Source organism: Protopterus annectens, chromosome 13.part0 (assembly GCF_019279795.1).
Source record: "Protopterus annectens isolate FY-2018-M chromosome 13.part0, PAN1.0, whole genome shotgun sequence".
NCBI lineage: Eukaryota > Metazoa > Chordata > Ceratodontiformes > Protopteridae > Protopterus > Protopterus annectens.
The window spans coordinates 914,349,642-914,357,954 of NC_056747.1; positions in this window are offsets into that span (position 1 = coordinate 914,349,642).

Below are 8,313 nucleotides of genomic sequence, written 5' to 3' on the forward strand. Positions count from 1 at the left end.
TGCCTGTTTACTTTATCTCCAAAGGGTGCACGTAGTAATGGAGAGAGCACTGAGCTGCCTTGCCAAGAGCCACATAACAAGAGAGAAGTCGGGCCAGTTTTTTTATTTTTGCAAACTAAATATCCCTCGGTGCCATACCTCTTGACCTTTGAGAGCAAAAAATCTGGATAAAGCCATAAATAAACGTGGGATAAAGGCCCAAAAAATAGGGACATATTTTAAATGTTGCTCTTACAAATTTCGAAAGTTGATAGAATAATTAATAGGTTTTGCATTAGCATGAATTTTCTGAAGGATGTGAAGTCTGAAACTCAAAAGTATGTCATTATTTTCTACCTTCAATTTTTGAAAACCAAACAAGGAGTTCCGTAGATTCAGGACTCAAGGCTGTAAATAAATTTCAAACTGTTTAATGAAGCGCTTTTCGTCGCTCTCAATGAGGCAACTTCTTCAGACAAAGTTTCAAAATGCCAAGTGCAAATATAAATAGTGAGAGGTTATGTCACATGATCCAACGTCATTAAAAATTCACGTAATTACAAAAACACATAAAACAGAAAAAATAATTCACTTCATGAACAATATTCTATAAAATCAATAAATTCACACCATTGGTAAACGTACTGCTTTCCAAACTAAATATTATTATAAATTTCCCCTAAAATTTACACAAGATAGTATCATCTTATTCATCTAAATTGTGTTATATAAGTATTATCTTTTAAGACTCTTTAATTTAAGCAAACAACCAATATTACAGGATTCATTTAAACCTGGATTAACGAATGCATTTAATCTTATTTGCCATTCCAGCTCACGCTCTTCAAGGGGCAAGTTAAAAGGACCACCTCTGATGTCACACTGTACCTGATCTATTGCTTTAAATATAAATTTATGTCCTTTATTCAATGTTGTATGTTTAGCTAGTGCATTATCAAGGTTATTCGTCTCAATTGCATATGTGTGTTCATAAACTCTGTCGCGGAGCCTACGCTCCATTTTACCGACATAAAATGCCTTACAAGATATGCACTTAGCAATGTAAACAACAGATTTAGAGTTACAATGTAACTTATGTTTTAACACATACTTTTTATCGTTGATGAAAAATGTCTTGCCTGTTTCGATGAATTTACACATACTGCATCTACCGCATGTGGACATTCCGGCAAATCTATGAGTGGTTGTTATTACATTCTTTTCAAGCAGGTTTTTAAGATTCACTCCTCTTCTAAAAACAATTTTTCGGAGAGCTACCCAACTTTTCTAACAAAAGTTTGTCATGTTTGATTAATTCCTAATTTTTAAGTAAGATCATTTTAACTATTTCACTGTCTATAGTGAACGTTGTAATAAGACTACACTCATAAGTATTAGTGGTGGTATTATTAACTATCTGATGTCTATCTACATATAACAACAAATAGTTTTCACTAACTACCATGTCTTCATATTCTCTTGTCTACTTCTTTGTTTAAAATTGGAGTAATAGTCCCATTGTATCTTTTCACTTGAACTTTGTCACTAGTGACATAATAAAGTTCAAAGGATACCCTCTTTGTTGAAACATGTCGCTTAAAAAGTTACACTCATCTAGGAAGTCAGCCTCTAGTGTTATCATTTTAGCTGCCCTGATCAATTGACCTTTTACTATCAACCGTTTCTGTGAAAGTGGGTGAGAACTAGTGAAATGCAAAAATGAATTGCAATAGGTGTCTTTTCTAAAGATTTTTGAAGTATACCTATAATTTACTGTATCTTTAATTAAATTGACATCCAAATAATTGAAGAATATTGAAAATTTAATGTAAATTCAAGAAAATCTGTTGAATTATTTAAATAATCAACAAAAGTTTTCGCTTGGCATTCATCTCCTCTAAACAAAATAAATATATCATCCAGAAACCATGTATAATAGGTTATATTCGCCATGGGAATGAAGTTGTTAAAAACAAATTGTTTCTCCCAATAAACCATGACAGTGTTTGCAAAACTCCTACCACATGGGGAGCCCATAGCTACACCACATTTCTGGAGATAAAACTCATTGTGAAATGTGAAATAGTTGTTAGTGAGTATAATGTCTAACAAGACTTCTACTAGGTAAATTTCCAGCGCAGATGCCCCTTTATTACTAAGTGTAAGGCTAACCCATTCCAGACCTTCAGCATGTGGAATTGAAGTATATAAATCTTTAACATCAATAGTAAGGAAATTATTCTCTACATCGAAGTCTAAGTTGTTGATATTCTTTAAAAAAGACCAGGAATCTTTACAGACCTGGGGCTCAGATAATAAGTATTTTTTTAAAATGCTGTCAACAACCTTAGCACAAGGATATGTAATAGAGCCTCGACCATCGATTAATGGTCTCAATGGTGGATTAAACAAGTCCTTATGGATTTTTGGAATACCAAACATAGTAGGTATTTTTGGCCATGACATAGACATATACTTGAACAAATAAATGTCTATCTTAGATTCTATAAACAAATCATTTATGTATCCTTTTATCCGATTATAGGCTATGTTTACTTCATTTATTGATGCTTTACTATAAGTGGTATTTACACTGACTATATGAAATTTGGCTGGGATGCCATGGAAACCCACTTACTGTACCAGTAGGGGGCTATGTTAGAAGGAAAAGGGGAAGAAGTGTTTATCAGCCAGGGTGGTCTTGAAGGACTCGACAGGGACCTTAAAGATATGTTGGGACAAGCAATGAGTGTGACTGCTCAAAATGGCATAATTGTGAGGAAAAAGAAAATGATTAATGTGGAATTATCTGGAGTCGCAACTGTAAAACAGTGAAGGTGAAACGGGATGCTGTAATGCTTCACAAACTGTAACCTGTCAGACTGAAATTTTGATTTGAAAAAGTGAATAGATCTGTGGACATTTATTGAGCAGGATAAGTAGCTACTCAATGTGGAACAGACAGTTACACACAATTTGTGAAAAGCAGATGGTAGTTTGCTTAAAGATGCAGAAAAACTAAGTACAACAAATTACACTATACAGATAGAATGCATGTGATCCCCAAGCAGTACTATTTGGCATGCAGGGCAGAAAGGATCTAGTGGATGTGCAACATTGTTACATAGTAACAACACTTGCTCAATACAACACAAAAGTACACATTAGAAATAAAGAAGTTATGTCTCACCATTAACATTCCATCTGTGATGTCGATCTTCAGCTATTCTTGACTTGTGGGTATGGTTCCAATCTTTGGAACCAATCCGGCCGATATGTAGCTGCGTCAGCCAAAAATCTCTTGAGCTGCTAGTCTACCCACAGTGCCCCTCTACATTACCTCAGATCAAGTTTGCAAGTATACTGAAGAAGACACTCTAACTCAAGCCAGAAGCCTTGTCCAAGGTATGCCTAACAATAAAACCCAGGACAGGATATCGCTCCACTAGAACTCCAAGGAAGGGGGCAGGTGAGGAGGGACGCAGGAATTGATGAAGATCTACAACACAGATGGAACGCTATGGTAAGACATAACTTCTTTATCTGATGTTGTCAATCTTCATCTATTTTTGACTTATGGGACAGAGTCCCCAGCTACCTTATATCCTGTGTGACCCTACGGAAGAACATTCCTGAGAACCATAGAACCAAAGGAGGCTCTACCCCTGGAGACCATTTCCAATTTGTAATGAGTAATAAAAGTATGTGGTTTAGCCTATGTTGCAGCTGTGCAAATTAATGACATAGAAGCTTTAGAATGAAAAACAGCTGAAGTCACTACAGATCTGGTAGAATGTGCCTTCACTGGCATAGGGAGTCTTAAATTTTCATTCATGTAAACAAAGGAAATACAATCCCTTAACCATCTAGATAGAGTAACCTTAGAAACAGATTTGCCCAAGGTTGCGCTTGCAAATGACTCAAATAATTGTTCTGATTGTCTAAAATGCTTAGTTCTAACCAGACAAAAATGTAATTGCCTTTGCACATTTATATTTATTTATTGCATTTGTTAACCGGGAAAGTCCACTGGGCCTGAAATGAGCCCATTTTCAGTGGAGGCCCGGAGAGAAAAGCTCCACAAAATTACATACAAAGAAAAATATTAACACACTTCATGGAAAAGTTCACAAAATTACTTACAAAGAACGTACTGATTCACATAGCAGAGGACATCAGGCACTACTATTACACTGAATGAAACTAATAAAACAATAGTGAAAAAAGTTACAATCCTGGAAAAGTTGAAGTAATAAATGGCATATGTTCACATAACACATAAATGAAAAATAAATCTACAGTATCCAGAAGGTGCAGGCAGTATTTGTCTTTATTAGAAAATTTTGGGAAAAATACAGGCAAGTTTATAGATTGATTAATACTGTTCTCTAAAATCACTTTAGGAAGGAAGGTCAGGTTTGTTCTGAGTGACACTCCGTCTTTATGGAAAACTAAATAAGGGGCTTTTGAACACAGAGCCTGTAAAAGAGACTCATCTCGCTGAAGTGACACCTATGAGAAGCAATGTTTTAAGTCACAGGTAGCTGCAGGTTCAAATGGAGGTAAATTAAGAGGCTGCAATACAATAGTCAAATTCCACTGTGGAAATGGATCCTTGAAAGAGGAATTTATATGGATGGTGCCTTTAAGAAAAACCTTGCAAAGCCTGTGAGAGATTAAAGGCTGGTCACCAATACGGAAATTTGAAATAACTGCTAACATAACCTTGACTGTGGAAGCAGAAGCTCCTTTACTAAAAATGGTTGCTAGAAACTCTAAAACGTTTTCTACTGGCACTGAAAAGGGATCCAGACCATTATCAGAAGCCCAAAACAGAAGGGTTGGGAGGGTGGCCTAATGGTTAAGATGTTTGCCTTGCAAGCACAAGGTGCAGCGTTTGAGTCTCACAAGGGATAATTGACTAGGCTTAAAATGGCTCGCAAGGGCAGTTAGCTTAGTACTAATCTATGAAACTAATCTATGAAACTAATAGAAAATCTCTTCCATTTACTACGGTAGAGAGTCCTGGTGGATGGTTAATGAGATGCCAACAAAACAGTCGTACAGGAGAATGAATATCATTATGCTTGGCAATTAATGGAACTGGAGAAACCAAGCAGTTAACTTGAGAGTCTGTAGAATGGGATGCACTAGTTCCTGAGGATGGGACAGAAGGTCCGGAACTGGATCCAGAATCCACAGGCGGTGAAGTAGATGAGGCCAGAGGAAGGGAAACCATATCTGTTAAAGCCAGTACGGTGCAATGAGGATCACTTTGCTTCTCAACCTAGGTGCTTTCTTGAGAAAAGGTGGGATCAGAGGGAAAAGGGGAAAGGCATAAAGGAGGCCCGCGGGCCAATCATGGAGAAGAGCATCTCTGGGGGACTCCACCATGGGGGAATTAATGCAAAGTAGCCTCTGCACTTGTTGTTCAGGAGTGAAGCAAACAGGTCGTAACAAGACTGGCCCCAGCGAAGGAAGATCCTCTTCACTACTCTGGAATTTATAGACCACTGATGCGGCATGAGGATGCATCAACTTAGCTTGTCTGCAATCATGTCTGAACTCCCCAGGATGTGCATTGCTATCAGAAAACATTTGGAAGTTATAGCCCATTGCCACACTTGAAGGGCTTCTAGACACAGCGAACATGACTTGTTTCCCCCTTGCTTGTTGATGTCCCAGACTACAGACATGTCTGATTGAATAGCTATCATCCCCTGAGGTAAGGCAGAATGAAACTCTTGCAACACCAAAACCACTGCACTTAGCTCTAGCACAGTGATATGCATATTAGCTTTTGAGGGAGACCAAGTGGTTTGGACTGTCTCCCCGAGATAATGCCCCCACACCCCATATGAGAAGCATCCGTGGTCACTATGGCTTTGGGCTGCTGGGGACAAAGTGGCATCCTAGAAGAATCTCCTTGGAGTGCATCCACCAGGTTAGGTCATTTTTGCACTGGCTGGATATGAAACCTAAGTGATTCTTGGGGTGGGTTAGAATAGACCATTGGTTCACCACTGCAGATGTCTCATGTGAAACCTTGCCATTGGAACTAACGTGATCACTGCAGCCATAGAGCCCAATGCCTGCAGAATTTGCTGAGCTGGTATTTTGTTTGAGCAAAGGAGAGGATGAACCTGAAATTTTATTTTCTGTAACCTGCGGTGCAGAAGCCATGCCACACAAGACAGAGTGTTGAGATGAGTTCCGATGAGTTCCATATCCTGAGAAGGGGTTAGTTGAGACTTTGCAAGATTGACCATGAAACCCAACTGTTGAGATAGTTCCAGAATGAAGTCCATTATTCGTAGTAGTAGATGCCTGGTGGAAGTGGTGAGGAGCCAGTCATCTAGATAAGGAAACACTCAGAATCCATGCAGCCTCAAATATGCTGTGACTGCTGCCATGCATTTGGTGAACACTCTGGGGGCTGTGGTGAGACCAAAGAGCAGCACTCTGAATTAGTAATGACTGGCTCCTAGCTGGAAGCAGAGAAACTTTCTTGAGTGCTTGTCCATCTTTATGTGGTAATACACATCTTGAAAGTTGATAGAGCACATCCAATCATTTTCCTCTAAGAAGGGAAGAATTGACTGAACCATGACCATCCGGAATTTTAACTATTGGACAAATTTGTTCAGAATACTGACATCCAAAATTGGTCTCCTTTCTTCTGTTTTCTTTGGCACCGAAAAGAATCTGGAGTAAAATCCAGATCCTAATTGGTTTGGTGGGAGTTCTTGGATGACTCTTTTTTTCTAGCAGCTTTTGTATTTCTAATGCTGCTTGATCTCTCTGACTGAGAGGAACATCGGGGAGTCTTGCTTGTTTTCTCGGGTAAAGAGTGAAGGGGATTACATAACCTCTGGAAATGATCCTTAGCACCTAGGCATCGGTGGTTATACACCGCCAGGCGGATGGATACAAGTAAAATCTTCCCCAGACGGCCTCCAAAGGCAAGCAATCGGGCCCCCTTTCAGGACTGCTAGTAGGGTTGACCACAGAAGAACTCTCTGGAACCATGATTCTGCAGACCACCCCTGCCCCTGGGATGGCGTCTTCCATTGTAACTCCCCCCTCTGCCCCGAGGGGAGTTCGAACCACGTGTCCTGGAAAGGCTTCTGGGACTTCTTGAACCTCATCTTACCACTCCTTTGATTCCTAAAGTAGGATCGTTGAGGAATGGAAAAACATAATGCCCACAGCAGGCAGAGTCTTTCCACCCTTTTTGCACCTGGACAGAGTTTCCTTTACTTTGGGTCGAAACAAAGAGGATCCGTCAAAAGGGGCATTGACGAAGGAAGACTTGAATGGTTCCACAAACTCACACAGGTGCATTCAAGCATGTCGTCAAATAGCAACACCTGAACCTGCTGACCTGGTTGCCCCTTTGGCTGCATGATTGATGAGCCTCATGGATGAATTTGAAATAGACTCCAGGGTAGCTAACTGGGAGGCCACTTTTTATTGGACCCCCTCAGCGACTGCACCTACCAAGGCATCTGACAGCTCCTTGACCAGATCCCGCCAAAGTCTAGTGAAGTGTGCCAAAAAATTCAAGGAGCTGATGGAGACGATTGATGATGCATAGATCCGCTTCCCAAATCTGACCATCGCCCTGAACTCTTGGTTAGGGGTATGTACATTAGAACTTTCCTTGGCTAGTTCTTTCTTGGTGACAGCTCTACCACCATGGCATCAACTACTAAGCCCTTTGCCCAATGAGGATGGTCTTCAGGAGTGGAATGTATCTTGTCAGGCCTCCAAGGGACAGGTTCTACAGAGTCAGGTGCCTTCCAAGCTAAGCAATCAATTTAATTAGGTCGTCAGCGGGTGGAGTCACCCAGGAGGTAGACAGGCGAGCACTAAAGGCCAGCACGTACACAGATTCCTCAGAGGAAGGGTCTTTGGGCTTCCAATCACCCCTCTGTTTTAGGATCTCAAGAATGTCTCCAAAGGAGATGTCTTCCAGAGATGACCATGGGGAACCCTCCCCCTCATCAAAATCCTTGATGGATTCCTCAGAAGGATCAAGATGTTGCCTCTTACACAATCTCTTTTGAGGAGGCTCTTCATTGGGAACATCTGAAGAGGACTTGGAAGAGGGGACGCCTTTAGTAGGTAAGTTTTGCGACCTTGGGGCTCACTGTCCAGGGGTCGAGGTTGATGACAAGACCGAAAATCCTGAGGTCACAAGGAGAGACTCTGATAACACAGGAGCCACCTGAGACAAGGCAGTAGCCAAAGCTCTTTCCATGGATTGAAAGGCAGGACCCCCTGAGGAGGGATGGGAGTCTGGAACTGAGACAGACAAACTCGGAACCAGGG